We start from the raw sequence: 9,141 nt of genomic DNA, 5'->3' as shown, positions 1-9,141 counted from the left end.
GCTCTGCCGGAGAACTGCAAGCTCCACCACCACGCCGTCGTGCTGCCGGAGCTCTCCCTCAACTTCTCCTCTCCCCTTGCTGGATCAAGAAGGAGGAGATGTCCCCGGGATGTACGTGTGTTGAACACAAAGGCGCCGTCCGTTCGGCGCTAGATCGGATCTTCCGCGATTTGAATCGCCGCGAGTACGACTCCATCAACCACGTTCTTGTAACGCTTCCGCTTAGCGATCTTCAAGGGTATGAATATGCACTCCCCTCTCTCTCGTTGTTAGTATCTCCATAGATTGATCTTGGTGATGCGTAGAAAATTTTGAATTTCTGCTACGTTCCCCTTAAGTGGCATCATGAGCTAGGTCTATGCGTAGTTACTATGCACGAGTAGAACACAAAGCAGTTGTGGGCGTAGATGTTGTGAATTTTCTTGCCACTACTAGTCTTATCTTGCTTTGGCAGCATCGTGGATGAAGCGGCCCGGACCGACATTACACGTACGCTTACGTGAGACAGGTTCCACCGACTGACATGCACTAGTTGCATAAGGTGGCTAGCGGGTGTCTGTCTCTCCCACTTTAGTTGGAGCTGATTCGATGAAAAGGGTCCTTATGAAGGGTAAATAGAAATTGGCATATCACGTTGTGGTTTTACGTAGGTAAGAAACGTTCTTGCTAGAACACCTATAGAAGCCACGTAAAAAACTTGCAACAACAATTAGAGGACGTCTAACTTGTTTTTGCAGCAAGTGTTTTGTGATGTGATATGGCCAAAGGATGTGATGAATGATATATGTGATGTATGAGATGATCATGTTCTTGTAATAGGAATCACGACTTGCATGTCGATGAGTATGACAACCGGCAGGAGCCATAGGAGTTGTCTTTATTTTTTGTATGACCTGCGTGTCATTGAAGAACGCCATGTAAATTACTTTACTTTATTGCTAAACACGTTAGCCATAGAAGTAGAAGTAGTCGTTGGCGTGACAACTTCATGAAGACACAATGATGGAGATCATGATGATGGAGATCATGGTGTCATGCCGGTGACGAAGATGATCATGGCGCCCCGAAGATGGAGATCAAAGGAGCAATATGATATTGGCCATATCATGTCACTATTTGATTGCATGTGATGTTTATCATGTTTTACATCTTATTTGCATAGAACGACGATAGTAAATAAGATGATCCCTCATTAAAATTTCAAGAAAGTGTTCCCCCTAACTATGCACCGCTGCGAAGGTTCGTTGTTTTGAAGCACCACGTGATGATCGGGTGTGATAGATTCTAACGTTCTAATACAACGGGTGTAAGCCAGATTTACACACAGAATACACTTAGGTTGACTTGACGAGCCTAGCATGTACAAACATGGCCTCGGAACACAGAAGACCGAAAGGTCGAGCATGAGTCGTATAGAAGATACGATCAACATGAAGATGTTCACCGACGTTGACTAGTCCGTCTCACGTGATGATCGGACACAGCCTAGTTGACTCGGATCATGTAATCCCTTAGATGACTAGAGGGATGTCTATCTGAGTGGGAGTTCATAAGATAAACTTAATTATCCTGAACATAGTCAAAAGATATTTGCAAATTATGTCGTAATCTCGTGCTTTAGTTCTACTATTTAGATATGTTCCTAGAGAAAATTCAGTTGAAAGTTGATAGTAGCGATTATGCAGACTAGGTCCGTAAACTGAGGATTGTCCTCGTTGCTTCGAAGAAGGCTTATGTCCTTAATGCACCGCTCAGTGTGCTGAACCTCGAACGTCGTCTATGGATGTTGTGAACATCTGACACACACGTTTTGATAACTACGTGATAGTTCAGTAATGTTAAACGGTTTAGAGTTGAAGCACCAAAGACGATTTCGAAACGTCGCGGAACATATGAGATGTTTCGAGGGCTGAAATTGGGATTTCAGGCTCATGCCCACGTCAAGAGGTATAAGACCTCCGACGATTTTCTTAGCCTGCAAACTAAGGGAAAAAAGCTCAATCGTTGAGCTTGTGCTCAAATTGTCTGAGTACAAAATTCACTTGAATCGAGTGGGAGTTGCTCTTCCAGATGAGATAGTGATGTTTCTCCAAAGTCATTGCCACCAAGCTGCTAGAGCTTCGTGATGAACTATAACATATCAGGGATAGATATGATGATCCTTGAAATATTCGTGATGTTTGACACCGTGAAAGTAGAAATCAAGAAGGAGCATAAATTGTTGATGGTTAGTGAAACCACTAGTTTCAAGAAGGGCAAGGGCAAGAAGGGATACTTCATGAAACGGCAAATCAACTGCTGCTCTAGTGAAGAAACCCAAGGTTGAACCCAAACCCGAGACTAAGTGCTTCTGTAATAAGGGGAACAGTCACTAGAGCAGAATTACCCTAGATACTTGGTAGATGAGAAGGCTAGCAAGGTCGATTGAAGTATATTGGATATACATTATGTTAATGTGTACTTTACTAGTACTCCTAGTAGCACCAGGGTATTAGATGCCGGTTTGGTTGCTAAGTGTTAGTAACTCGAAATAAAAGCTATGGAATAAACGGAGACTAGCTAAAGGTGAGCTGACGATATGTGTTGGAAGTTTTTCCAAGCTTGATGTGATCAAGCATCGCACGCTCCCTCTACCATCGAGATTGGTGTTAAACCTAAATAATTGTTATTTGGTGTTTGCGTTGAGCATAGACATGATTGGATTATGTCTATCGCAATATGGTTATTCATTTAAGGAGAATAATGGTTACTCTATTTATTTGAATAATACCTTCAATGGTCTTATACCTAAAATGAATGGTTTATTGAATCTCGATCGTAGTGATACACATGTTCATGCCAAAAGATATAAGATAGTAATGATAGTACCACCTACTTGTGGCACTGCCATGTAAGTCATATTGGTATAAAACGCATGAAGAAGCTCCATGTTGATGGATCTTTGGACTCACTCGTTTTTGGAAAAGTTGGAGACATGCGAACCATGTTTATTGGTGTATATGCATGAAGAAACTCCATGCAAATGGACCATTTGGACTCACTTGATTTTGAATTACTTGAGACATGCAAATCATACCACATGGGCAAGATGACTGAAAGCCTCGTTTTCAGTAAAATGGAACAAGAAAGCAACTTGTTGGAAGTAATACATTTTGATGTGTGCAGTCCAATGAGTGCTGAGGCACGCAGTGGATATCGTTATGTTCTTACTTCATGGATGATTTGAGTAGATACTGAGTATATTTACTTGATGAAACACAAGTCTGAATTATTGAATGGTTCAAGTAATTTCAGAGTGAAGTTGAAGATCATCGTGACACGAGGATAAAATGTCTATGATATGATCATAGAGATGAGTATCTGAGTTACGAGCTTTGGCACACAATTAAGACATTGTGGAAATTGTTTCACAACCAATACCGCCTGGAACACCATAGTGTGATGGTGTGTCTGAAAATCATAGTTGCACCCTATTGGATATGGTGCATACCATGATGTCTCTTATCGAATTACCACTATCATTCGTGGGTTAGGCATTAGAGACAACCGCACTCACTTTAATAGGGTACCACGTAATTCCGTTGAGACGACACCGTTTGAACTATGGTTTGGAGAAACCTAAGTTGTCGTTTCTTAAAAGTTTGGGGCTGTGACGCTTATGTGAAAAAGTTTCAGGTTGATAAGCTCGAACCCAAAGCGGATAAAATGCATCTTCATAGGACACCCAAAACAGTTGGGTATACCTCCTAATTCAGATCTGAAAGCAATAGGGATTGTTTCTTGAATCAGGTCCTTTCTCAAGGAAAAGTTTGTCTCGGAAAGTTGAGTGGGAGGATGGTGGAGACTTGATGAGGTTATTGAACCGTCACTTCAATAAGTGTGTAGCAGGGCACAGGAAGTTGTTCCTGTGGCGCCTACACCAATTGAAGTAGAAGCTTATGATAGTGATCATGAAGTTTCGGATCAAGTCACTACCATACCTCGTAGGGTGACAAGGATGCGTACTACTTCAGAGTGGTACAGTAATCCTGTCTTGAAGGTCATGTTGCTAGACAACAATGAACCTACGAGCTATGGAGAAGCGATGGTGGTCCCATATTCCGCAAATGGTTAGAAGCCATGAAATCCGAGATAGGATCCATGTATCAGAACAAAGCATGGACTTTGGTGGACTTGCCCGATGATTGGCAAGCCATTGAGATAAATGGATCTTTAAGAAGAAGACGAACGTGGATGGTAATGTCACCGTTTATGAAGCTCGACTTGTGGCGAAGAGTTCTTCACAAGTTCAAGGAGTTGACTACGATGAGATTTTCTCATCCGTAGCGATGCTTAAAGTCTGTCGGAATCATGTTAGCATTAGCTGTATTTATGAAATCTGGCAAGATGGATGTGAAAACGAGTTTGCTTACCTGTTTTCGTAAGGAAAGGTTGTATGTGATACAATCAGAAAGGTTTTGTCGATCCTAAAAGATGCTAACAAGTATGGAAAGCTCCAGCAATCCTTCTAAGGATTGGAGTAAGCATCTCGGAGTTGGAATGTATGCTTTGATGAGATGATCAAAGATTTTGGGTTTATGCAAAGTTTATGAGAAATTTGTATTTCCAAAGAAGTGAGTGGGAGCACTATAGAATTTCTGGTGAGTATATGTTGTTGACATATTGTTGATCAGAAATGATGTAGAATTTCTGGAAAGCATATAGGGTTATTTGAAAAGTGTTTTTCAATAGAAAACCTGGATTAAGATGCTTGAACATTGAGCATCAATATCTATAAGGATAGATCAAAACGCTTAATAGTACTTTTAAATGAGCACATACCTTGACATGATCTTGAAGGTGTTCAAGATGGATCAGTCAAAGAAGGAGTTCTTGCCTGAGTTGTAAGGTATGAAGTTAAGACTTAAAGCTCGACCACGGCAGAATAGAGAGAAAGGACAAAGTTCGTCCCCTATGCTTAGACGTAGGCTCCATAGTATGCTATGCTGTGTACCGCACCTGATGTGTGCCTTGCCACATGTCTGGCAAGAGGGTACAAAGGTGATGAAGGAGTGGATCACCAGATAGCGGTCAAAATTGTCCTTGGAGTAATAAGGACATGTTTCTCGATTATGGAGGTGATAAAAGTTCGGCGTAAAGGGTTACGTCGATGCAAGCTTTAACACCTATCCGAATGACTCTGAGTAGCAAACCGGATATGTATAGTGGAGCAACCATTTGGAATAGCTCCAAGTGGAGCGTGGAAGCAGCATTACAATATGGCCTAGAGATTTGCGAAGTACATACGGATCTAAATGTTGCAGACCCGTTGACTAAAACCTCTCTCACAAGCAAAACATGATCAAACCCCAGAACTCATTGAGTCTTAATCACATGATGATGTGAACTAGTTTATTGATTCTAGTAAACTCTTTGGATGTTGGTCACATGCCGATGTGACCTGTGAGTGTTAATCACATGGTGATGTGAACTAGATTATTGACTCTAGTGCAAGTGGGAGAGTGTTGGAAATATGCCCTAGAGGCAATAATAAATTAGTTATTATTATTATATTTCCTTGTTCATGATAATCGTTTATTATCCATGCTATAATTGTATTAATAGGAAACTCAGATACATGTGTGGATACATAGACAACACCATGTCCCTAGTAAGCCTCTAGTTGACTAGCTCGTTGATCAATAGATGGTTACGGTTTCCTGACCATGGACATTGGATGTCGTTGATAATAGGATCACATCATTAGGAGAATGATGTGATGGACAAGACCCAATCCTAAGCCTAGCACAAAGATCATGTAGTTCGTATGCTAAAGCTTTTCTAATGTCTAGTATCATTTCCTTAGACCATGAGATTGTGCAACTCCCGGATGCCGTAGGAATGCTTTGGGTGTACCAAACATCACAACGTAACTGGGTGGCTATAAAGGTACACTACGGGTATCTCTGAAAGTGTCTGTTGGGTTGGCACGAATCGAGACTGGGATTTGTCACTCCGTGTGACGGAGAGGTATCTGTGGGCCCACTTGGTAGGACATCATCATAATGTGCACAATGTGACCAAGGGGTTGATCACGGGATGATGTGTTACTGAACGAGTAAAGAGACTTGCCGGTAACAAGATTGAACAAGGTATCGGGATACTGACGATCGTATCTCGGGCAAGTACTATACCGGTAGACAAAGGGAATTGTATACGGGATTGCTTGAATCCTTGACATCGTGGTTCATCCGATGAGATCATTGTGGAACATGTGGGAGCCAACATGGGTATCCAGATCCCACTGTTGGTTATTGGCCAGAGAGCTATCTCAGTCATGTCTGCATGATTCCCGAACCCGTAGGGTCTACACACTTAAGGTTCGGTGACGCTAGAGTTGTTATGGGAATTAGTGTGCAGTTACCGAATGTTGTTCGGAGTCCCAGATAAGATCTCGGATGTCACGAGGAGTTCCGGAATGGTCCGTAGGTAAATATTTATATATGGGAAGTCCTATTTTGGCCACCGGAAAATGTTCGGGATTTTTCGGTATTGTATCGGGAAGGTTCTAGAAGGTTCCGGAGTGGGGCCCACCTGCATGGGGGGACCCACATGAACGTGGGTAGTGGGGGCAAGGCCCCACACCCCTGGTCAAGGTGCACCAAGATCCCCCCTTAGAAGGAATAAGATCATATCCCGAAGGGATAAGATCAAGATCCCTAAAAAAGGGGGATAACAATCGGTGGGGAAGGAAATGATGGGATTTCTTTCCTCCCACCTTTGCCAATGCCCCAACGGACTTGGAGGGAAAGAAACCAGCCCCCTCCACCCCTATATATAGTGGGGACGCGCATGGGAGCTTGACCCTTGCCCTTGGCGCAGCCCTCTCCCTCCCCAACACCTCCTCCTCCTCCGTAGTGCTTGGCAAAGCTCTGCCGGAGAACTGCAAGCTCCACCACCACGCCGTCGTGCTGCCGGAGCTCTCCCTCAACTTCTCCTCTCCCCTTGCTGGATCAAGAAGGAGGAGACGTCCCCGGGCTGTACGTGTGTTGAATGCGGAGGCGCCGTCCGTTCGGCGCTAGATCGGATCTTCCGCGATTTGAATCGCCGCGAGTACGACTCCATCAACCACGTTCTTGTAACGCTTCCACTTAGCGATCTTCAAGGGTATGAAGATGCGCTCCCCTCTCTCTCGTTGCTAGTATCTCCATAGATTTATCTTGGTGATGCATAGAAAATTTTGAATTTGTGCTACGTTCCCCTTCAATTATTGCCTTTCACTTGCACGACCGAACGATGTGTATAATAATAAGAGTGCACATGCATTGGACTAAGATGGAATCTGCAAGCATTCAACTCAAGAGAGAAGACAAGTAATATGGGATCTAAATTAAATAAACAATCATGCATATAAGAGCCACTAAGCATTTTCAATATGGTCTTCTCGACCCCCAAAAGAAAGAAAAGAAAATAAAACTATTTACACGGGAAAGCTCCCAACAAGTAAAAGAAGAACGAGAAATCTTTTTGGGTTTTTATTTTAATTTCTACTACAAGCATGGAAATTAAACTAACTAATTTTTTTGGTTTTTCTTAAGGTTTATCAAACACACAAAAAAAAGAAAACTAGAAAAAGAAATTTAAACTAGCATGGATAATACAATGAAAGAGTATGAGCATCGACGACTAGTGTGTGAACATGAATGTAAAGTCGGTGAGAAATACATACTCCCCCAAGCTTAGGCTTTTGGCCTAAGTTGGTCTAGTACCAAGGACCGCCGCTACTCTCCCCGGTGTAGTGGGAGGTGTAATCAGGATACCACTGGCTGGTCATCTCCGGATCCCACTGGATAGATGATGCACGATAAGGGTCCAGCTCAGGTTCCGGCTCAGGTTCAGGTTCTGGAGTAAAAGCTTGAGCTAGATGGTTGTTCACCGTTTCCGGCTTGACAAGACAATTTTCTGCAAGCAAATCAAACAACAGAGGCGCAGGCAAAATAATAAACTCAAAGTGTTTCTTATTGAATCTAAGTCTATACAAGAGCATCTTCTCTTCGTTGTCAACAATAAACTTGTGTGCTACCATGCTCTTGTAATCTAAAATGTGAGGAGGTAATTTTGTCTCCTCCTCCTCATGGTGCCTAATGGGTATCTGAAAATGTTCAGCAAGACGTGCAGCATAGATACCTCCAAATATGGGGCCTTTTATACGATTCAGGGCTAGCCGTTTAGCAACGACGGCACCCATACTAAAAGTATTGTCTCCTAGCAAAGCATGTTGAAGAATGATAATATCAGGAACACTCAAATTTCCACTATTTCCTCGACCAATTAAGCATCTACTAGCAAATATGGCAAAGTAGCGTAAGACAGGAAAGTGTATGCTAGAGACCTTCGCCTCGGAGCCCTTCTTTGGCTCCTCTACAGCAATAGTATTAACAAATCCACCCACATCTTCACGATGGGGTTCATCTAATTCTCCCTCATAAGGTATCCTACATACCGCGCAAAAATGACGTAAAGACATTTCTTTGAATTCATCATATAAATGAAATGATACTGCAGGCGGTGATTTCTTAGGATAATAATAAAAGTTTTGCACGAAAGTATTGGTGAGTAAGAGATACTGATCGATTCGGTCGTTCATGAAACCAGTGAGGCCTGCAGTCTCGATTAAAGCATAAAAGTCTTCGTGAATCCCGGCTTCTTTCAAGAAATCCTCACATGGCCATTCGCACGATCATACTTCCGCTAAGCGAGGAAGATTATACTTGGCTTTTTCCTTCTCTTTGGCTTGTTTTTCCTGAGAGCTTCGGCTAGAAGAGCCTTTAGAAAGCCTCCTTAACATTTTCTGAAAATTTCTGAAATTTTAGTAACTTCAAAATAAAAGTGAATAAGACTAAACAAGATTGATAGCAACTACTCCTACAAGTGCCTAGAGCCTATATCATGCATTGGAATTGCTTGGGACCTCAAAAATTTAACATGCAAGCTCAAGAACATGGTCACCTATGCAGCAAAAATTTGCAATGAATAAAGCACTAGAACAAAAACTAATTGGACCAATGGAGGAGTCACATACCAAGCAACAATCTCCCAAAGCAGTTTTGTGAATGGAGCTTTGAGCTAAGAGATCGAAAATCGCAGCAAAACGAGCTAGAA

This window comes from Triticum dicoccoides, chromosome 2B, assembly GCF_002162155.2.
Source record: "Triticum dicoccoides isolate Atlit2015 ecotype Zavitan chromosome 2B, WEW_v2.0, whole genome shotgun sequence".
NCBI lineage: Eukaryota > Viridiplantae > Streptophyta > Magnoliopsida > Poales > Poaceae > Triticum > Triticum dicoccoides.
Note: the sequence above shows the minus strand (reverse complement) of the source record.